Genomic DNA, 25,096 nt, shown 5'->3' with positions numbered 1-25,096 from the left:
CAATCCCAACTTAAAAATGATGGAGTGATGAATTAAAATCACATCAAAGGAAGGCCACAAATATTATACATTTTATCTTCTGGAAACCTTAGAATGCATGAATATCATATATGAAATATCAATGCTTACAATCACAAAATGGACATATTTTTTCTCTTATTATCATTAAAAAAAACACCTGAACAAGATTTCAGGATGTAATAAAAGATATCATCTAACTCATTGATGGGAATATTCTTTGAACTTGTAAATTGGACATTCTGTGATTGCATAAGCATTCCAAATGATGATCCCTCCAGCAAGAGCTGGATATGGCGGTGGGCTTTTCTCAGCTATACACTGTATGGACCAACAACTTAAACCATCCTGTCAGTAATAACCCTGTTCATATGTTTCAACTGGTTGCATCCCAAACAGCTTTCTAAAATTTTAAACTTGGGACCTCCTCACTCTATGGAAGTGGCATGTGAGCACAAGTCCTGAGCCACAGGCAAACACATACATGTTTTACCATACGCCTCTTTTAGTGCTATGAATCTGAGAACTTTTCAGACCATTCATGGTCTTTTATAGTGTTCCTCTTTCAGTATCCCTCCTTTTCCTTACATATTCCCACTTCTCATGCACAAATTAAAAAAAAATCAAGAACATGTTTAAAACCAACTTGTTTGTTCATAGCATGCATGTTTATCCATTTCCATTACATTTGTTATAGCTGGGCACTGAAGCTGCAGAATCTTTGTCTCTCCGGGACTGCTTCAAGCATGGCCTCGTAATTCAACATTTAAAATTCTGCTCTATTCATTTTCTTCATTCTTCCTTTAACCTTTAATCCCATTGCATGTTTAAATTGATAAGGTAGATTTAAAACTCCAAGTTGTTTCAAATATATTTAAAATCTTACAAACAGAGAAGGATCAATTTTTAGATCTAAATTTAAATTAGGTAATATCTTTTCATTTAAAATTTGTTTTCTAGATCCCTTTACCCACATTTCAAGGAGTTTGGGACTGTTGTGGTAAATGCACATCCCCCCAGGATACCTAGAGATCTCTTCTCATTTACTGGAAAGAATAGACAGGTCTAGGCTTGAGAGCTATGAAAAAAGAAGTTGAGTTTTTCTGTACTATTCAAAATAAATGGTACAGACTATTTTTTATTATATTTAAAGTTCTAGGCAAAACATAATTTCAAAAAAGTGAGCTTTGATCTGAATGGATCTGAATGGATCAACGATGTGGCTGTGAAAATACAAAGAAGCCTTCCTCAGCTAGGTACTAATGAGTGATTTTGGAATCTAATAAGAGGGATTGTTAAGCTGCAAGAAAGAATTTCTCGCTATTCAATGTAAAAAGCCCCAAGAACTCCATCCCTGGAGATTTTTAAATTAGGGCAAATATGCATCTGCCTGGATGATTTAGTTGCAGGCCTTCCTGGAGGACAAGTGATTGAATTAATGAACATCTCAAGGTCTCTTCCTGCCCTGAGCCTGTGATTATACCAATCACCTATGGATAGATGGGCTACATCGCCAGGTGTTTTTAAAGTGCTGTGAGAGCAATTAGTCTTTGTGATTGCATGATTATTGATATAGAGCTTTTAATGTTATGTCTTTCTTGAATGAGACTAAGTTGATAATTGAAGTATCACTTAGCTATGAACTCTGGCAGGCTGGAAAGCACTGGAATGATAGAAAGTACTTGCTGTGTCCTTGAGTGTGGTCAATAGGCAGAAAATCCCATAGGTATCTCTGAGAGGTCCAGACACCTCCCACTTAAATGATTTACAGAAGACTACCAGAACAAAGGACATGTCCACATTAATCTTAGTTCATAGATGTGCCATGAACTAGATTTACAAATAATTTCCTTAGAATGCTTTGGTTGTTGGCAATTCCTTTGAATCATAGACAAAGAAGGCATCTCATAACAATATTGCAACCTGCAGTCTGCCAGAAGTTCATGTACAATTTTCCTTAGAAGACTCATTAATCAGAAGTTCTTTGGGGGGTGTCAGTGTGAAAAAAACAATGACTCTAGATATTAGAAAAACCTCTCTGCTGATGCTGTCAAAAATTTTGCCTGAATAAGATTTAGTTAGCCTTTTGTCTAAATTCTTCTGTTAATTAGTATGGAGAAACCTGGCTTCTTAAATACTACACTTTCCCTTTGAAATATATGGATTATGGAAGTAGAAGTTGTTTCTTTAATATTTGACATTGGCCATTGGTTTCCTAAACCTAGTGTGTGCAAACAGTCAGCTACAAATGTCTACTCAAAATGTGCAGAACACAAGGAGGCTATAAAGGCAAGAGCTTAGCATGGACCCTGAGATTTGTTCTCATATTATTCAGACATGAATCACTTCCTCATTTAAATTCTAGACTAGGTGAGAAAGTGCTGGGGAATATTAGTCCTTGTATTATCATGACACAGTGGACAAGGTTCTCAATAATGACTTTGTGTCCTCAAGTTCTGTAATGAGTTAGCTAACAGGAAAAATATTATTGCAATTCAGTGAAAGTAGAAGTGCCAGGCAATATTATCTCAGAGTAATTAATTAGCCACTTTTCATTGCTGTCTAATAGAAATCAAAATGTCAGAACTTGGTAATTTAATGACTGGTGCAAAAGAAGGAATGGAAAGTTTTACACTACTGGGTGTATGATACAGAATATTATGAGACTCCTAACGGGCCACAGTTGAGAGTCTCTCTAGGAGGTCTGAATACCACAAAGGTACCAGGTCTCTGAAAACTGTCAGAAGGCAAGGAATTAGAGCATCAGTAGCAATGGGGTTCTCACTTCTGTGTGAATTCTTCTCTGCGTAGATGTGTGCAGTGAAGCAAAGGAGGCTGGCATTAAGATCTGAGTATGATATTAATAGTACTACACTGGAATCAGGGGCCTTTAAGATCTATAGAGAAAACTATAGCTTCAATTCAACTGGCTTGTCTACTCTTATTATCTATGCTTTTTTATATAGTAGTGCTTCATTACAGCTATAAGAATGTCCTACTGTGTGGCTTTGGTTCTGAAGGATAATGATCTAATCTTATATTCATAGTACTTACTATAGAATGTAGATATAAAGAGAAGACTGCATGCCAATTGCTTTGATAAATCCACCACTTTGGAAAATCAGCTGTGCATGTATATGGAAAACCAGGAAAGATGAATAACATCTTGGCCAAGAATCATTTCAAGCATGCCAAGATTCAGTTGGTTTTTATGAATAACAAATAGGCAATCTTTCTGATTTGTCTGAAGATTCATTTTGTCACCTCTAAATTTTTTGATTGAAGATCCACTGCTATCATTGGATCTAATTACGAATTAGGGATTGATTCACTTAGGGAATAACTCAACCGTATGCCAGGGGATTGAAAAATGAACAGACCCTGAAGGAACACTGTGGCAGTAATAACTAATTCTGCCTACTGATAGGAATCAGCATAGGTCACTCAGAATATAGCCCTGGACAGAACAAGTTCACCTTGCATCTGGAGTGAGTGCTTTCCTTAGCTTTGCTCTACTGACATCAATTAACCCTCATGACATTCCTCAATTATTTTAGCTCACTAGACACACTCCACCCTCCCAAAGAAGCGTCTAGAATGTTTCAGGATTGTTCTGCTTTTCTTGCAAAGGTTTTATATTGAACAGCTGTGATATTTCTACTCTTAAATCTTAAGAGCATTTGTCCATCCATGTTGATTGTTTGCTTACTCTTGTGAGTGCATCTTGACATTTTATAAATGAGTATAAGTCACCAGTGAATTCTTGAGGTACTCAAGTATAATAGCTGTTCTACTTTTGTGTTTTGAATGATCATATTAAAAGAAGTATTAATTGCATGTAAGGGTTGAGGTTGCCAAGATATTCTCTCTCAGGAACCCACACATAACCATCCATTGTTCTGTCACCTCAGTCTTCACAAAGGCTACTACAATGAGAGTTAATAAAGAGATGCCTTCAAAAGGTAAATGGTTTCATATAAATTTCTTCACTTAGCAACAGTTTTATATTTCCTTCTGCTGACCACCAACTGTACTCAAATCAGTTTTTAGCACTGCAGCTATGTAGCAGCCCTGTAGGCAAATCCCATGATGAGAGAAGACTGTGTGTTTTTTTTTCCAAATGCTTGCACAAGGGCACACACTAAGTGAACCATATGTAACCTTTTCAAAATTGGCATTTGAAAAGAAACAAATACTGAGTGAAGTAGTTGTTGACTATAGATAAAGCAAGCATTTCCTAAGCTACAGATAGTGTCTGCAGCAGCACCTGCTCTTGGCGAATATGCCAGGGCATTTTCTGTGGACAGAGGCATGTGAGAATTTCTTCCTTCTCCTGTTTTGTATGTGCTACCTTATTTATCAATTTAGGAAGAAAAATATGTGAGCAACGGTAACTGGAAAAATGTAAGAGGTAAGACAATGAAGCGAATGAAGAAGAACAAAATTACATTTGGCAGTTACATATGTTGGGTAGGTGAAGGCAGAGATGAAGATGGTCACAGCATTGTTTACACCTCTTAGAAGGGGCAAGGGGCAACGTGTGGATGTGATGTGCTGCTCCACAAGATCTTGTTAAATTTTAATGTTCTAGTTTGTGTTTGAAAAATGTCTGTGCCTTTAAGAGGTAAATAGTTCTTTCAGAGCAAATGGGGCCTTTTGCCAGGCAGTAAATTCTTATTTTGGTGGGACTGAACTAGTAGCCACAAGAGAGGGTTGTCTTGGTGGTCATCTCATGGTATGGTCATCTCCAAAACACTGCTGTCTTCCCCTGTAACTAGGCCTCACCAACAGCCTCTCATAGGCACTCTTCATGGTGCCAAGCCTCAACTCCTTTGCATAACCCCTTCAGTCCTGGGCCATCAATTGCAACTGAGGCTACACCTTCACCAATGGCCTTCCGTGGCCTCTCACAGTGCTGAGCCTCAGCTGCTTTTCGTGACCTTTTCATGCCTTCAAAACCAGTACCACCTAGGTAATTCTTACACATTACCAAGTCCAGCCACAGCACAAGGTTCAACCTTGGCTATCTTTGGAACACAGCCCCTGTGCTCTCAGGAAACGCTTCCCAGAAGATGTCACCTCAATGATGCTGGTCTCTTCTTAATCACCGATAATTTCTTAGCTCCAGCTAATTAGCATCAATAGTCCCAGTAATCCAAAGATTTTTCTTTAGTAGTTGTGGTATCTTGTTAATCACAGCTGATTCTTCAGCCCCAGCTAACCAGAACCACAGAATCTTCACAATCCAAAATAGCAATGGCCCTGAAAAGACTTTAATTTTCCCTCTGAAATTTCACGAGCCAGGCCTCCATTTTTCTGCACTGTTCTCAACATGATCTTCCAAGCTCCTACACAACATATCACAGAGTTCTTAACAGTGAATAGATTTTCTGGCCCAAAGTTCCAAAGTCCTTCTAGAGTCCTCCCCAAAACATGGTCAGGTTGTCACAGGAATACCCCACTCCTGGTACCAATTTGTCTTAGTCAGGGTTTCTATTCCTGCACAAACATCATGACCAAGAAGCAAGTTGGGGAGGAAATGGCTTATTTGACTTATATTTCCATACTGCTGTTCATCACCAAGGAAGTCAGGACTGGAACTCAAGTGGGTCTGGAAGCAGGAGCTGATGCAGAGGCCATGGAGGGATGTTCCTTACTGGCTTGCCTCCCCTGGTTTGCTCAGCCTGCTCCCTTATAGAACCCAAGACTACCAGCCCAGAGATGGTCCCACCCACAAGGGGCCTTTCCCCCTTGATCACTAATTGAGAAAATGACTTACACTTGGATCTCATGGAGGAATTTTCTCAACTGAAGCTCTTTTTTTTTTCTGTGATAACTCCAGCTGTGTCAAGTTGACACAAAACTAGCCAGTACAGTAATCTTCACAAGAATAAGGGCCTCACCTCCCAATGATGGCCAATTAGGCCATCTTCTGCTAGTTTTGGAACTAGAGACACGAGCTCTGGGGGTACTGGTTAGTTCATATTGTTGTTCTACCTATAGGGTTGCAGACCCCTTCAGCTCCTTGGTACTTTCTCTAGCTCCTCCATTGGGTGCCCTGTGTTCCATCCAATAGATGATTGTGAGCATCCACTTCTGTATTTGCCAGGCACTAACAAAGTCTCACAGGAGACAGTTATATCAGGGTCCTGTCAGCAAAATCTTGCTGGCATATGCAATAGTGTCTGGGTTTGGTGACTGTTAATGGGATGGATCCCCAGGTGGGGCACTCTCTGGATGGTCCATCCTTATTTCTTTGCACACACTGTTCACTCCCTTGCACCCAGAGCCTGAAGAAAGCTTTTTCATCCCTCTTGGGTCCCACCTAAGTAAGGCTTTGCCATGCTTATGGTACTAAGACATTGGACTAGTTGACATGGCTGATCCCATGTCAACAATCACATTCACTCAGGCCATGACTCACTCAGGACTTCCTCTGTGCCTTACACTTCATAATTTAGCCAACCTAACAATTGTATTTGAGTGAGGCATTTCATAGATTAGTTGAGTCTTGAGCATGCTATGTAGTTAGAACTCAGATATTTTGTCTTAGCTTCCTAAGGGCTGAGATTAAATGTGGGCACCACCATGACTGGCATCAATCTTTTTCTTCTAAGCACACAATATAAATAAGGTAGGAGTTGTTTTACTCCTTTTGTATCACCATAATAACCAAGGGATATATCATATCCAGATACTAGAAATAATATCGTATAATCACTTGTTACCCTCTCATGGCCCTCTCATTCCCTCTTTGCTTCATGGTCTCAATATATATATGTAGTTCTTGGAATGACCACAGTATTAAATCAACAACAGGGGTCCTATCCCTAGGGAAAAATAATTGTCAGTCAGCAGTCTTCTGGCACTTCATCTAAAAGTAGGCTTCACGAGATGTCCACTATCAACACTGGCATGTGAACTGGTTTCAGGTTTTATTTAGACATCCATATTACTGGGTTTATGTCGGTGTGGCTTCCCTGACATATCTGAAAAGCACAATCCCACAGAAAACGCCCTGCTCCTCTGGCTCTTACAATCTTTCTATGCCTTTTTTTTTTTTTTTTTTTTACAGTAGTTCCTGAGCCTTAGTTCTTTGAGTAGGTGTACCAATTGGGGTTGAGCACACCACAGATAGTTGTTCTCTGCATTTAAAGTATAGTTTTAGCATTAAAGACAGCCAATCAAACATTCTGACATTGTTGCAGAAAGAAAGAAAAATTTGTGGAAAAGGGTGGTGTGTTTTTTACATTTTTGACATTGAGGCAGTTATAGGTCATCCAATTGGACAAACCCAAAGGGTGTCTCAAAAGCAAGGCCAGAGATTCAGAACGCATTCAAAGCCCATGATAGGGAACATGATAGAGATTGGTATTTTTTTCATTATTTCATTAACTTATTATATCACACCTCAGTTCATTCCAAAAGGACTACAGTCAGCTTGTGACAACACTAAGGGTACATGAAACACACTAGCTGAAAAAGTTAGTTGACAAGAGAATATGAGCTGGAGGAGAAGCTAGGGATGAGTCTTCCATTGTGTTTTGTTTCTTAACAGAGATATTTGAGAATATGTTCAAAGCAAAAAGTAACATACCAGCAATCATGAAATTTGCATAGCATATAGAGAAAAATGCATTGAGATATAAGGAAGTACAGCTCTCCTATCATCCTTAAAATGGAAAATTCCCCAAAGCACCTAAAAGGAAGCACTGCATTTTATAATATCATGAACAACAAGGCATTTCAAACCACCCATCTTAAAATGTTTCTCAGAGTGTGTGCTTACCTTTAAAAACTGCATAAGCTGATCATTTCTTGTGACACCCATGGGATTGATGAAAATTCTAAAGAGTTTATGCTTTTAACCAACAAAAAAAAAAAAACATGTAATTTTGGCTTTTATGTAAAAAAATTTTTTCTGAACGTAAACATGTTATTTCTGAACCATTGTTCAAAACTGAGCAGCATTGAGTATGTGCATCAGCTCTGACTCAGCTACTCTACTACAAAGGCTGGAAGCTACAACAGCTGTAACATAGGCTTCGATGATGAAGCATTAATCACAACACTGCTGCAGCACTTGGGAGAGGGCAGGTAATCAAGTGACCTTTCTAAAAGGGCTTGTAACTACACTGATAATTCTCTAACATTTTTCTGTAGATTTATTTAATGGGTGGTTATACGGTTATACATATATTGGGATGAGTAAAATTAGAAATTTCATACTGAAGAAAGAGGCGAAGTATACACAGTATAGCACATGTTTTATAAATATCAGAAATAGAAGACAAATCATGATGTGGACTTTGTATCCACTAACATATAATGATATCATGAAAATATGCATGGCATTGATAGACATCAGCATTGAGTCACCCTTGCCTCTGCAGAGGACAAACACAAACTCAGTGTTAGTTGAGTCCACAATGCTTTATGCTTCAGAAAATAAGCATGGGGCCAGGGAGATGGCTCAGTGGTTGACAGTCCTAACTGCATTTCAGTAGACCTGAGTTTGCTCCCAGGCAGCCATGACCTCCAGTAACTCCAGCTCCAGAGGATGCTACACTGTCTTCTCACCTTTACAGGCACTCCCATGCACACAAACGTCACGCATGTGCATGAGTAAACGATAAAGGAGTAAATTAGCATTCTGATATAAATGGAGCAATCAGCACATTATTTATCCTTGAGATAATTCACGAAATAAAAACAGAAAAGTTTAAGACATAGATATTAATAATTATGTGTCTGAATATTCATATTTAGAGTTAGTCGAATATTCTCAAGAATATAGTTTAATCAACTATAACATTTAAAAACATTTAAACATTTAAAGTGATTGATAAAATGAAAACATTTAAAGTGATTGAAATCTCTTAAAACGTTTCTAGGTGTCTATAGGATATTTAGTTTGACCTTCCTATCTGGGGTCACAACATTCTGAGTTACTGTTCACATGATGAAGGCATGACAGTTTTCTATGTCCAGTACATCATGTATCTCTCAATAAATATTTAGCTTAGAAGCAAACAATGATCACATAAGAAGCTGAGGGTTTTGAAACGCCCCAAGTTGTAAAATGACTTTGAAATAAATACTACATCCTGGTTCTGTGCTTGCATTTTTTGATTCATATTTAGTTGACGGGATCCAGACTCCATCTTGGAAAGGATGTCTGGAACATTTTATGAAAGGCATTATGTCATAAGAGATCAGTTGGACAACCTGTAGGATGAAAGCCCTAGTTACAACAAAGAATGAATAAAGGACTAGAATGAGAAAAGAAAGATCTGGAAGATGGTATTAAAATAAGATAATGCACATTACACAGGAATGTTTAAAGATTATTCAAGGTCTGAGTGAGGAAAATTTCATGGTTTTGACCAGAGACTGTGTTGAAAGATAGTGACTCATCATCCTTATGTGGTCATCTGGCGTTTACCAAATGTTCAAGGCTGAACTCATTTAAACCTCAGCTTGCTTTGCTGCATGTAAGATGTAAATGGTGTTTGCCCTTTAGTAGACAATGGTGGACAGGTTAATAGCTGATACCATGAAAAACATATTGGTATGTATTTGGACCTTCCAATAATCAACATTAATCAGAAGTATTCATAATGTATTTATAAAACTTTCATAAATGTCAAGAATTGAATGAATTCTATGAATTCATGCTAGATCTGACCTGTGAGTAAATAGCAGGATGAAGCTATTTGCTTATGAAGGAGCTCACAACTGTTTTTATGACCACACAGGTGTATACAGATGACACTATGAGGGAAGTAGGACTAGCTACTTTGTTAATATAACTATTTTTGCAAGCCTATAAAAAGTCATGTTTCCCTAAGAAAGGATCAGCACCATGGCTGACTCTCACATTTGAATCCAGGAAGTGCCATGGCTGCCATAGTGATTGGTCCATGATTTATATTTCCCTCAATTTTCCATAGAAATTTATCCTATCTAGATACAGTGACAGGTAGGTTTTTTTTTTGTTGTTTTGTTTTGTTTTGTTTTGTTTTTAAGGTTTTGAGGTTTTGGTGAAGACAGCAACCACAAAGTAACACAAAATGCTGTCATAAGAAAACAAATAAAATACCAATGAATCTTTGTAGACTTTATGATTCTCCCTGACAGTAGCTAGTTGATTCTGCTACTATCTCTGTGGCATTCATATTGCTTGAAAGACATTATCAATTTATACTGACATTAATGGTCTTTTTCCTTATACAGCTCTCATTTGTGCTCTTATTATTACTCTTCTTTTTGTCCTCTGACATTTGTAATCCTGAGAGCCATAGATGTTCATCTTCCCTGTGTGTGGACACAGGTCACTATTCTCTGTCAGAAGCAATGTTGACAGACAAATCTTGCTAACCCATCTTAGATAGGAGAACCAACATACCTAATACTTAACCTTTATAACTGCCCCATTCTTAGACCTTTTTATGCCATATAGTGACATAAATGCCATTTCGAGTTCTTCTTTCTGTTATTTGAAATAAAATGTTGGTTAAACTGTAAATATAGACACTGTTCATGAAGTTTATGAAAAGAAGAACTAAGCAAAATACCAAAGATCTAAATTTTGTATCATCTTATGCTTTCCCCAATTATACATATAAGAAAACCAAGGCTTACATACGCTAAGTAACTTACCTAAAGCCTTAGTTACAGAAATAGAATTATAATCAGATCTTCAATAAAACTGAGTCCATTTTCATTCTGCTGGACCAGCAACCCTTAACCTACTTCTTCTTTAGTATGCATAACAGATGAGATATGTTTACAAACACACTCTTATGAGAATACTTAGAGTGGAATGTAATACCTTTTCACTAACCACAACTCAGTCTGTTTATCTACTCATGCAGAAGACAGACCACAATGCAAATGGAAATTAAATTCTTAAGGATAGCCTTGTAATTTCTTTATCAGGTCAAAAATAAGAAAAGAATTATATCTTGCTGAGATCTTCTGTCTACCAAAGTAAAATAATTTCTGGCAAATCTTACTGATACCTGCACATTTCTGCCCCTCACTATATATTTTATATGTTAAGTGGCTTTATTCCTCTAATAGCCATATATTAAATCCCTGACCCATATGATGAGGACAGCAGGAGGTGAGTTTGGAAGTGGTAAATAAATCATGAGAGTAGAAAATCTTCCAAATTTTACTTTAACGTCTTTCTAAAAACCACTTTAAATGTCTAGTTAGCCCTTTACATTGTACAAAGATGTATGGAGAAAACAATATTTCTTAATCAGAAAATGGTCCTCACCAGAAAGTAAGTATGCCTGCCCCTGGATCTCGGTCTTCTCAGTCTTCAGAAATGTGAGAACTAAATATATGTTGTTCATAGGCCACCAGTCTGTCCTCGTCTGTTAAAGGAGCACAAATCATCCAAGGTCACACTGATAAGAATCAATTTGCACATTTTGGATGTGCTGACTTTTTGATCCAGATAGTGAATAAAGGAGTGGAATATTAGGCAGACTATTAAGACAGGGATTACTCTACACCCTAATTGAAAGTAGGCAAGGTTCTTTCCTGCACATAGCCTCTTACCTGGCTTTGCTGTTAGGCCCTGCCTTGTTTACTTTGCATTGAGTAGATTCACTTTGATTTATGTGTATTCACAACATAAGGCAAGGTTAGAAGCAGCTTCAATAAATATAGTTATAGAATGTGTCATTTTGGAAATGGAGCATCAGTAAAAACTTTAAAATTCTGTGTTAGCAGGGGTAGAGGGATTAATACACCAGAGTCTCCTGACTTCAGGATGAGGTTGTCCTAAAATGTGACTCAAATGCTGTATCCATTTTGTGTTTTGGCCCACAGTCCCAAGATCATTAGCAGACTGTATAATAAATATATTTTCCACACAGCTTAAATTAAGTAGGTTGGCAAAGTGAAATATTTAACAATGAGATCTTTATCATTATCTTTAAAGTCATACCTGTTACAGGAACTCAGAAATTTCATTGATTTCCTCTCCAATTAAATTCCTCTTGGATGTAAGAAAACATGAATGTTGCTCTATTCTCTTTACTCCATTTCTATAATTTTCCATTTTTTGTTTACATCCCATCATTAGTATCTAACAGCAATATATTCTCTTGAAAAGACAGGGGCATAATACAAGATTAACACATCTTTTTATGTATTCTGCTTCTCTTTGCTAAAATGACTTTCCTCTTTGGTGGTGCAGTTCAAAGGATCAGAGTCAGGGAATCCAAGGGAAAATGTCATGGGGCCTGACAGAGTTGAATGCACCTCCTTCTGGACACAACAACAAGTACTCCTGGCCATGTCTCTAACTCTCTAAAGATCTGGGGTACCTCATGGCTTCTAAGTCTTTAATTATAAGTGAAAATGAAAGCATAGCTGCTCCTTTCCATTCCATTGACACCAAGCCCTCCCCCATGGATCCTCCTACCTTTACTTAACTTAACGCCCTGTGGATCAGAATGACTTACTTCTCCATCCTGAGAGTGTGATGTGAACTCTTCCTTTCATAAACTCCATGCCTTTATAACTAGTTTAAGACTTAGACTGGACTAGTTGCTCCTTCCTTTTGCCTCCTGTTTATTCTCCACTCTGCCCATCTAGCACCATCCCTCCCTTCCTCCCTCCTCTTTTATTCAAAGCACAATAGCTTCCCTGGTAGGAATTATTGTTTATCTGTGTCTTTCCTCTTCTTATCTAGTTGTGGTTGTATCATGCACAGTCTTGCTTTTAAGGCTTTACTATGTCTGTCAGCCAGTCTTTCTTTCCTTTTTCTTAATAGCAATTGCAGCAGGCTCAATGGCAAATTGTAAGGGATTAGTCAAACATCATTTTACTCCAAGTATAGAATGGGCTTTTTAAGAATGCAAATAAAATTTCTTTTTCATCTGAAACCCATTGTAGACTTGTGTATGTTCTGTTTAATAAAGAGAATGGATCAACACATAGTTTATTTTATAGCTAGATAGAGGTGGAATAAAGTAAATAATTGACCAGTGGTTATTTGACCTCACTCCATGCTCAAATGGAGTTTGTTTCAATTAGAGATGAGTAAACAGATTTAATGAAATCACTAGACCCTATCCTGTTGTTTACTTATCCTTCTAGCATAAAGTCTAACCCATAGCTGGACAAAATTCTCTGTTTCTATTTCTGTCTCTGTCTCTGTCTCTGTCTCTGTCTCTGTCTCTCTCTCTCTCTCTCTCTCTCTCTCTCTCTCTCTCTCTCTCTCTCTCTCCTAGACAACAGGAAATCTGAGCCATGTCTTTATGTTCAGCTCCCCACTAAGTGTTATTGTGACTACTGCTTCCCTAGGGTGACAGTAATGAAGTGGAGACTTAATGGACCTCACCTCTGCATGCCTGAAGAAGGGCCCTGTCACTTAGCATCTCTGCAAGCCCCTGCAATCATGCTCTTCTGAACAACTCTACCATTTATTTGGTAAAAGCCACTAATCTAATGCTTGCTTTCTTGACCACAACTCCTTTGGGCCTTGGGGCTTCATTAAATTGTTCTTTGTCAGTGGTTCCCATGAGAACTAAGGTGGTCATTTGGCATGTACCATGCCATCATACCGCTAGGTTTGCTTGCTGATTGAATAGGAGAAAATGTGTCATCCCCAAGGTAGAAAATACACAGGCCTGATATAGAAAAAAAAATGCCATTTATCTATGCCATGATGCAGGCTAGAGCAGTATCCCTCTAAGCTGTCCCCAAGGCTGAGACTTTGCAACTTCACCATTTAATGCAAAATATCACATCTATATTTATATTGTGACTCCTAGGGGAGAAAGTTGCATTACAATAAATGTATGCTTTGTATGCAACAGCATAATAAACATGATGCTATAATTATACATGTTTACACAGAGCTGGGAAGCTAATCTCTTAAAAAAAATTAGTGTCCCTGGCAGACAGGCTCAGCATTTTCCATTTGCTTTGTGATGATATATGACTATGTAATGTATGTATGTCAGCATTTTGGCAATATCTGGATACACACTATGTTTTTCTCTGTTTTGTTCTGATTAGAACCTTATATTGTTAAGATTGTTTGTGAGATGGCTCTGGTTTTCAGTTTCACACTATGAAAAAGATTACTAATGTTATTTAAAGATGTCAATTTTTCCCCAACAACTTCTGGATTCTCTTATTCATTCTAGGTTAAATTGATTATGATAGCAATATTTGATGCATTTGAATAAAAAAGAATTCAGGTCACATTTCATATCATTACTGACTTTGGCATTTTGTACTTAAATATTGATTTATCAATTGTTTGGAGCTAGAAGATATTACCTTCAAAATATTTTTCTGTTTTCATTCATGAAATACATATTTGAGTATATGCTCAGTCATCAGTTTCTGATTCTGTGACAATGTTAAGAAAATCAAAATTTAAAAGTTCTGGTGCACCTGGGCAGCATAGTAGAGCTGGTCCTGGTGGTGGGGATCAGGAGTTGAGCCAGCCCCTGAAAGCATGAAAGCAGGAGTTCTGGCACTTCTCATTGACCACTAGAGATGGCGCTAGTTGTATAGAGTGGGAGCTGGCCAGCTGACCAACTGAGCTACCACCCAGACATAGAACCAAGGCTTTGAGTTGACCCATCCCAAACTTCTACCTCATCTGTGAACTGCTAGAATGTGTAAAAGGGATGGTCGCACAGACCCAAACCTGTAGGATCTTCAGGACAGAGGGCAATAACAAGATATCCCTGAGACCCCCTGCGATGATCCAGTGTTGATAGTGTAGAAGCCAGAGGCCTTGAATCAAACCGATGACTCATTTCAGTGAGAATTTGCAAGTAAAGTTGGACAGATAAAAGGGAATACTGTGTGGTATACCATGATGCATTGCAGCTTCAATGGTGAGGCTATTTGTTTGCTTGTCTGAGGGAGACAGGTTGCAAGGGCAGAGGGCAGATATGGAGGGATAAGGAGATAAGTGGGATTGAGTTGCATTATGTGAACTTCACACACAAAAAAAATTCAATACAAATTTTTAAAAATTTACAGTGAAGTAAAGCTGTTAACCTTATGGAGGCCAGAAAACAGCAAGAGGAAGACACTGTAATGCTAAGGTCCCGTTCAAGGAAATGCTCCCAATGACCTAAATACCTCCCGTAAGAGCAAGCTCCTGAAGGCTCTACTACTTCCAAATGGCACCACATGGTAGTGGGTGACCCACCTATATGCTATTGGGGAACATTCAAAATGTAAACCATTTCTTGAGTACTAGCAATATGTTTTCTATTGACCTGGATACTGATTATATAGGTGGAGTCTGTGTTGTTGTTAACACATATAAAAGTACATTTACTGTTTGTATTTATAACACGTCAGAAACAGATTTTAAATGGAAAGCAAAATGTCACATAAGAAGTGTCCACCCTGTGTAATAACAATAGCCTGGACAAAAACAAACAAACAAACCAACAAACAAAAAAACTTTCAAACATTCAGAGGAAAAAATAAAAATAAGCCAATTATATAAAATACATAATTGTGAAATCAGAGAAAGGAGGTTGACACTCTACATGGAACATAAGAAATGATTCTTTTACTTGGTATTGTGGCCAGGCACAGCCTTACCTCTTACATAGGCATGTATATTCTGGTCCTCCCTAACAGTTTCTGTTGCATCAGATGGAAGAAATATCTTCAAGGAGCATAGATAAAATTGTGGAGGTTGAGTTTCTTTCCATTTTGAAGTACTCGGAAAGGTTATCCATTTCCTATACGTTTTCTTTTTTTTTTTCTTTCTTTTCTTTTCTTTCTTTTTTTTTTTTGAGATCATTTAAAAATGTTTCTTATACTTGCAAACTTGATCATATCCTTGATCCTTGTTATTTATAATGGTAAAATTCATGAGTATAAATTGGTAGTTCAAGTACACAATTACATTTATAGAAATAAAAATTGTGCATGAAATTTTAAAATGCTTCAACTCTGAATATGAAATTATATAAAATGAAGACATAGTAATGCTTACTTGTGGTGTTAGTGGTGAAATAAAGGTGGGATGCTAGAATTAAAACCCGAGGTGGTAGATACCTTAAGTCTTGCCCTGATGATCCCTAAAATAAGCCACATTGTCGCCAAGTCATGAAGCAGATTGAGCTTTGCCCAGTTACTATGTTTCCCGAGACCTTTCTTGTTCTCTGATGATTACACTGCTTTGGACTTATCAGTAATCATTAAATTCTGTAGACATCCAATTACAATTCTTGGACTAGCTAAGCTATTTCATGGTGTCTAGCAAGCATTCACAGGATGCCTGAGTCTCAGTGAAACAGGGATCATGGGTGGGTAGAGTTGAGTGGCTTCCTGTGAAGGTTAATAACCACCAAACCTGGTGGGATGAAACAGACCGGTCGTAAAGACTACAAGGTGGTAAGAACGCTTATAAGCCGAACAGCTTGCTTGCTGGACTGACTCAAAAGCAGCTCTTCTCTTGCAATGTTGATTTGGTAAAACGATGGAGCCATGTCCACCCACACATCATTTATTAACTGGAAATTATGTAACCCTGATCATAATTAAAATGTAATTTTATTCCCTTAAACCAATGTAGGATGGTTCTGATCTGTGAACTGTAAAACTCACCAGGTTTTTCTTAAGATGAGGAGATGAACACAGTGAGTTCTATATATTAGCTCTATCAGAATTCCCTGGAGGGCTTGCAATACCACAGTGCTGTCCTCATTGCCAGCCTTCCTGCTGTGAGCTGGGAAAAACAGGCATTCTTATTCCTACCAGCATTTAGAAGAATTAGAGTTTGTTGGTGCCCCTGGGCCACATGTCAAAATGATTGGCCTACCAGATGCCTCTTTGCATAGCTGTTCCTCCCTGTCAGAGAAGTGCATCTTTTTTTATTCTAGGAATATAATAGCATCACTTGAATTATTTTTCGTACTTATACATTTCTGACTCTTTGAAAATGCCTAGAATTGTCCCAAAGAGAGTGCTCATAATCAGCTTTTCATGAAACACAGCTAGACAAATAATATCCTAACTACAGCAGATGTATAATTAGAATTCAAATTGATTTGTATGCTTGCTTTGCTTGTGAGTGGTATTATTTATAAAGCTTGGAATTGGACTGCCTTTATGGAGGCATTTCTGACATTCAGCTCAATGCTAAGTCATTCTTTGCATTAAAAATTGGTCCAGCTAACAAATGAGTATGAAATGGAATTGATACACTGTTTGTCTTATGAAAGTACACACAGCATATGAGCTGTGGTATTTCAGTCATATAAATGTGTTTTGTGTGTACATGTTTGTGTGTGAGTGTATGTGTGTATAGCTTGCTTGTGTATATTTACATATATATGTATATACACATAAATAGATATTTAATATATTGTATTCATATATATGAATATATAGTACAGCTATGCGAATCTATTATGTGCATACTAGGTGTTCGTTTTCCTCTGATGGTAATATACGGTCTTTCTTTTAAGGGATGAGGGTATCCCAACTGAATGAAATTATTGAGTACCTTTCTCATTGGGTGCTGGACAGCAACAGTGTTCCTATTTGTCCTAGGCAGCATATTTAAGGAGATTGTAATAAGGACCTAAAGAAACAAATTCTATGATCATGGAGGTCTCTGGAAAAATAAAATAAAAAAACATCATTCTTGAGACATTTGCTGACTCTTCTTGACTTTTAGGTTAAATTATTTTGACAAAAGGAGTTAGAGTACAGACTGTTTACTACCCATATTCTCTGAAATGATATTTAAATGGTATTTTCCCCAAGCTGATACGTTCTTATGCACAATTCAAACAGCCATTCAGTTATAGTAGAGCAATCAGTGTATAAGCTATGCTAAAACTAATCCAGTATTCGTAGACTCTCTGTTGGATACTGCTATCAAAACTGAGTCCTGTCCATCTCATAAGGACAGGACATACATATGAAACAAGAGAAACTTACAGATTGGATTCCTGCACTATATTTCAGAACCTGGAACAAAAGAACAAGTTATATTGTGCATTGGAATCACTTGGAATCACTTCTGAAAAGGGACATATTTTTTTTTATGAAGATAACACTCTAACAGGTCTACCAGAATTATAAAGCACTGTGTAAAAAAAAAATGGTTGATGACTAACTACAGAGAGGCTTCTCCATACTTTCTATATAGGTGGGGCCCAGACTAGAAGTACAACTAGAAATAAAAGCTAAAACATTTGTATTGAAGCTGTGATTGATAAGTCAATGCACTAGATTTTACTGGGAATGCCAGCAGCACTTAATAGGTGTCCTCATTGATTACAATCCCACTACATATGGTTGTGAACCACCATGTAGTTGCTGGGAATTGAACTCTGACCTCTGGAAGAGCAGTGCTCTTAACCATTGATCCATCTCTCCAGCCCCGTGTTCTTTTTAGTTAGCTTGCCATTACAGCCAGACACTTCTCTCTAATTGCACCTGCCTAGATCTCTAGATTACTTCCTTTGTCTTTCTACATTATTAATTCAACAACTCTCAACTATAATTTCTTTGATTATTAATATGTAGTTTTACAAATACTGGCTGTGATTTTTTTGGCTCTCAGAAAACAAATGCTAATTGAAATCAAGTAAGAGTCTTATTGCATGTACAAGACTTTGTCATTTTAAAAGTTGACTTTGATCAGACTGCTTTTTAAGGAAATTTTTGATCCATACCAGGTCTCAAGAAGCTTGGGTAGGGTAGTTTTTAGGTTCTTGACACAGTCCTGGATAAACCAAGTTTAATAGCAATATTGTATATCCTGCCTTAGAGTAATAGCAACTTTTATGTTCTTTTCTGTATTCGAATAAATTATTTCTCTCCGGAGAAATGGTTAATGGTAGAGGCCCAGGCCTCTGGAGAAGTTGTGACATAATCGTTTTGAGTATGGTTACTGTTTATCGTATTATAATTTTATCTTTTTAATGTGGTTGCTTCTGTTTGTTTTAAAGTATTTAATTATGTATTTCTGGCTGACATGGAACTCATTATGTAGCCCAAACCTCAACCTAAGCATCCTCCGCTCTTGGCCTGCCAGAGTATTAGCTCCCAGTTGCTTGCCATCACAATACCTCACAAAGTATTTTCACCAAACACTATGTGTTAAATATTTATTTGCTGATTTTATCACAAGATATAAATTATATGAAATAAAACAATGTGGTGTGTTCTTAAAATGGCATATGATAATGTATTTGGTCATATTTACTACTTAACCATTATCTTCTCCTATACCTGCATTGATCTGAGCCACTTCCTTCTCAATAACTTACCATTTGCTTTGCTTTTTCTTTTTAAAGCTTTTCTTTCTACATTTCTCATGAGAAAAAATATGTTGTATTTATCTGTGGTTGGATAAGAATGGTCCACACAAGCTCATAGCCATTAGAAGGTATGACTTTGTAGGAAGTGCATCCTCCAACAGGTGGGCTTTGGGTTTAAAAAGCACAAGCAGACCCAGTATCTGTCTCTTCCTGCTGCTTTTGGAACCTGACATAGAAGTCCCAGCTTCTTCTCCAGCAGCATATCTGCCTGTGTGCTGCCATGCTCTCTGCCATGATGATAGTGGGCTAAACCTCTAGAATTGTAAACAAGGCCCAATAAAATGAATTCTTTTACAAAAGTTACTGTGGTCATGGTGTCTTTTCACGCCAACTGAACATGAGCTAAGACAAGCTTCTTTTACTTAGCCTGGTGATCTTCATTTTCTTTCATTTCCCTAAAAAAAGTCATGGTTTTTTATTCATGAAGTTGAACAATATTTCATCATGGAAATATGGCACATTTTTCTTAAGCCACTCACCCACTGATTGTACCCTAAGCTGACTTGGCATGCTAAATTTTGCAAATTGTACTACAATAAATGTAACTATGTGATCTTGATGAATGATTCCTTCGGGTATGTCCTAGAAGTGATAGAGATGGTTATATGGGAGTTCTATTTTAGATTTCTTTATAAAAACCTTTCCATCGTACTTTCCATGGTAACTAGACTAATGCTCATGCTCACCAATGATCTGTGAGCTTTCCTTTCTCCTTGAATTTATCTTTGCTCTTCTTTTTCTTTACTCCCCACTTGTTTTCAATTATAATATTTTATTGATTATTTTAAAATTTCACAAATGCACTCAGATCACACTCATTACCCAGTCCTCCCAGGTCCACTCCTTGACCCTTATGCCCTCCTTCCAAAAATACCAAGACAAATAAGAAAGGGAGGTAGGAGGTGAGGTCACGAAGGATTGCAGGCCCCTAAGAGGAGATAGGAGCTCCATAGGAAGACCAACAGAGTCAACTAACCTGGAATCTTGCTGCTCTCAGAGACTGAACCACCAACCAAAGTACATACATGGGTTGCACCTACCCCTCACTGCTCATATGTAGCAGATGTGCAGCTTGACCTTCATATGGGTCCTGAACAATTGGAGCTGGGGGCTGGGGGGCTACTCAAAAGCTGTTGCCTGTCCATGGGATATATTCTACTATCTAAGCTGCCTTCTCTAAACTCAGTGAGAGAGGAGGTAGAAGAGCCTAGCCTTGCAGAGATATGAAGTACTGGGGTTGGGGAGTAGGGGAGGGGACACCAGGAAAAATTATTGTGTGAGGGATGACTGGAAGGAAGGCAGTAAGAAGGACATAAAATGAATAAGTAAAAGTAAAAATTAAATTAAATTTAAATGAAAAAAAGAAACATGAAAAGCAAACAGTAGTTATATCCAAAAAATGAAAAGGGAGTTGGATATGGTAGCATATGTCATAATCTTAACATTCTACAGGCAGGAAGCTCAAAAGTTCAAGGCCACTCTCCCCTATATAATGAGTGAGGCTAGACTGAGCTACAAGACCTTTTCTGTTACTCTTTGTGTCCTGGACTACTGAGGGCCCAGAGTTGCTAGTTCTACTATCTATCTACTGGATACTAGAAGATTGTGGACCTCTCCAAGCCTTTCTGTTCAACATTAAATTCCAGTGAGTTACTTTGGCCACCCACCTCCCTGTTAAACCGTTGTATTGTTTAAATTAAGAGCCACTGATATGCTGTAAAATACAACTTTCTCCTAATCTGCCAGTTGGCTTTCAGTATTGATTTCTTCTTTATTATGGTCAAACCACTCTTCTAAGAGAGTTCCTAAAATTAGTACAGAAGATTTAAGCTTGGAAACTTCTCACATGTAAAAATGTTCCATTGTATCTCATTATTCAACTGTGAATTTTAATAAATTGAATTTTGTGTTCAAGTTTGTTTTCTTATTGAATTTTGGAACTATTGGCTTATTTCTTTTTTGTTTCTAATTTTGGATTGAGACACCCAGTGTCATCGGGTTTAAATCCTTTGTTGTGTGATTGAAGGTAGGAATGTTTATCTGGAAACAGTGAGCTCTATAAAATCCCACATTATTTTACATACTCTCCTGCTTCATAAACTTGCTGTTACAATAATATATTCTCTTTTATGCTCTTCATTGATGGGCCTTTTATTTCTATTTTTGGCGCTATATTCTCAAACTTATTTTAATTTGTATGGTCTCTGCTGATGTACATTTTTTTTGAGGCAAGATTTCTCTATATAACTCTGGTTGTCCTAGAACCATGTAGACGAGACTTACCTAAAATTCAGAGATCCATCTTTGTTTGCCTCCTGAGTGTGGGGATGAAATTCATGCACCACCAAACCCAGATGTTTTGTTTTTTGTTTTTTTTCTAGTTCTTTTTTGCACAGCTGGTGTTTTTTAAATTCTTTCTTCATAAAACTGGGTGCTACTTATCTCTCTCTAAACAAAAATCTGTTAGCCTGCACTGCTGCTCTAAAGTTTTCTTTTTCTTACACTATGCTTATTCCCTAGTGTTTTGTAAGTCTTCTCAACATCTTTCAGGCTAATGAGACAACATGGTGTTGGCAGCATTTAGTCCTTGCTGATAATGATCTTCGCTGTCAGTCAGGCTAGGCTGACTCTCTGGACAGCCTGGCTGATGGATGACAGTATGCCCATATGTTTTTCTTTTGACCTTGTCACTTGCCTAAGAGATGCTTTTGCTTCTTGTTCTCAACGTAAAGCCACAGCTTGTTTGGTTTGGCTCGAGTGCTCCTATAAAACCCTCTTGGAAAAAGATACTAGGGAGTATCAATTTGTAGGCTTGCAGGTGATATTCTAGTTTTCTTTATGAGCATTACACTCTTAAGCTTTGTTACATTACAACGTCTAAGTTCTCTTGGCCCACCGTATCTACAGAATAAATGTTCTACCTCTCCTGGTAGACCTGAAAGAGGTGGCCATTGTGCTACACAGAATGTTTCACTCTGAAATTCTGCAATAATTAAATTACATGAAAACAAAGTTACAGTATGTATTCTTATATCTAAAACTAAATATAATATTTCTTGCATTTTCTATCTTGTTTTACATTTTTGTTCACTAATTGCATACACCTAGGTAATGTGTAGCGTATTCCATGTTGTTAATTAACTGGAATTCAATGTTTTGCTGGAATTCCTCTGAATTTTGAAGATTTTCAACTCATATTTTGTTTTATCTTTTTATAAATGAAATCATATAAGATTTAAGTACCCAAAATTAAATTGATGAGATAACTTACCTTAATGGGCAAATATTTTAGCAGAATTCATATATTAGATGATATAGAAAATCCATTTTACTCCGTGAGAATGCCATTAGCCTAACATTGAGAAAGCCCAGTTGAGATATGTGTTGGGCCAGTTTGTTACTATATGTGCTTTCCAAGTATTCTCAGGTAGTAACTTTCATTGATTCTCCTTGGTGTATCCATAGACATTCCATTGTTTTGTTTTCATATCCAATCATATAAAGTTCACTCCAATGAATCATTGATTCAGTATTTATGCAATTTTTAAGAGTCTGAAAAATTGTGTCATTAACGATTCGTAATGTGTTTGATGTGCCAGCTTGGAGGGATTCACAGAAGATGCAGTCAATCACTTTTTGCAGCCCTTGGGACCAGGAGATACATGGAATGGATTTGAGAATGTGTTCATAGAGGTGCTCCATTTTCTATCATTTTAGACTCAAATGTAACACCTTATGAATATGAGATGCTTAGTCCCCAGACATTCTAATCATCATATATTATATGAAAGTTCACTATTTGGTAATTTGGTAAAATATGTACCAAAATATAGCATCTTTGGCATATAACAAAAGGGGAATCACAGGGGAGTTTAATTTAATTACTTTCCATTTTCAGCCTTCCTTCTGTTTTATATGTTCAGTAATACATAAATGTTTTGCTAGAATTCCTTGGAATTTTGAAATTTTTCAATAAATACTCTTACCTTTTTATCCATGAAATCATTTTATAGGAAAGTATGTAAAAGCAGTAAAATAATAAAAACATGAAAAGATTATTCAGTCACTTTAATCAAACTAATACATATAATTTTTCTCCAGATATTTATCTTATTTCTTGATGACAGAAACAGATCAAGCATATTAAATTGAAAAAAAAAGTGATCTTTATCACAAAAACATGGATTAACTAATGGACATCTGGAAAATAGACAAGCATATCAGAATTTAAACCCAGAAGACTGGACTTCATAGGCTCATATGATCATCTCTGTACAGATGACATGAAGTAGAAGCAAAACTGATTACAGTAACAAAGGAAACTAATGATGTGGATGAAGGCAAGGAAGGAAAGGCTGAGGGATATACTCAAAGTGTTTTATGTACTTCCAGGCTCCTATGTAGGTCAATTATTGTTTTAAATCTGAAGAATACAACTGTTCTAAAATCTTTATGTACATTGTTTTAGATCACACCTTCACTTTAAATTACAGAAGCCAGCAATTGCCATTCAACAGATGTATTAGAGATTGTCAGTAATTAAAAGGCTTCACTGTGTTTCCCAGCACCGATCCCAAGTGTCAAACAACCACCTGCATCACAAGTTCAAGGAAGTCTAATCCTTCTGATTTCCACTGGTGTCTGTACTCACATAAACATGCACACATACACAATTTGATAATAATTACATCTAAAATAGCTATAGAACAAATATATATCATATTGTGTCTCATCTAGTCTATTCTCCTAAAACTTGCAAAAGCTTCTTTTATATTTTTTTCTAAACCACTTTCTATTCAGTTGCAATATTCATGTTAACCGAACACTCCTAACATCCAAAGGCATACTGATTATATAATATAAAGTAACTGGATAAACACGCCAATCATTAAGGACACTTACATAATTAAATTTGAAACATATATCATACCCCGATATTTGGTTCTAAAAATGGCCATTTAAAATGTATACTTCTAAATCGGAAGATACAAACCTATCTAATTTTTCTAATAATAGAATAAAATCAGTGCACAATAATTTGTGTAAAGGTTCATCAATTGACAGACAGGTTGTTTCCCCCTTTTTACCACTGCCCATAAAGAATCCTCTTCATCCACAAATTGATTTGCATGTCCATGAAAAATGTCTGTTTTGGCAGACAGGTATCTAGAAATAGGCATATTCAATAATGGAACCTATGAATATTTAATACAAGTAAAAACTGGGTTGCTTTCCAAAAAAGTCAGTATAAGTTATAGACCAAACTCCATAAACATGCCTGTTTCATCACACCCTCACTGATACTGAATATTGTTCGTATCAGCTTACCAATCTGAGTAGCACGAAGCACTCTCTTATTTTGCTATGTTCTCGACTTTGAGTACATCCAGACTAGATCTGTTGCTGATTGCTGACATGCTTCAGACATTCTCACATTCTATTCAGTAGATGAAAACCACGTTACCCAACATGCATTGCTTCCAGGGTTTGCTCTGGCTGCCTGTTTATAATAGGTTAGAACATTCCTCATTGACTTTTTTTTTTTTTCCAGAAGTCTCAGATAAAATTTAAGAGTCTTTCACTAGACAGTCCCTACTGCAACTCCTTTCCTTTTCTGGAAGTTATAGTAGAGATGGACAGCAGGAAAATACTTTGAATGGAGAAGCTGATGAAGTTCATTGGCTCCCTAATAAATAAACACAGCTAGTTTCAGGATTGGTGTGGATCTG

General features: G+C 37.1%; 1 protein-coding gene across 5 annotated transcripts in view; it reads left to right on the top strand.

The window, feature by feature from the left end:
- The window catches only part of Nkain3 (Na+/K+ transporting ATPase interacting 3), a 669,681-nt gene that overhangs the window by 236,664 nt on the left and 407,921 nt on the right, over positions 1 to 25,096 (top strand). The gene's annotated exons all lie outside the window — the stretch shown is intronic.

The sequence above is a fragment of the Mus musculus genome, chromosome 4 (assembly GCF_000001635.26).
Source record: "Mus musculus strain C57BL/6J chromosome 4, GRCm38.p6 C57BL/6J".
Lineage (NCBI taxonomy): Eukaryota > Metazoa > Chordata > Mammalia > Rodentia > Muridae > Mus > Mus musculus.
The sequence above is the reverse complement of the archived record's forward strand: the minus strand, read 5'-3'. Positions and strand labels throughout refer to the sequence as shown.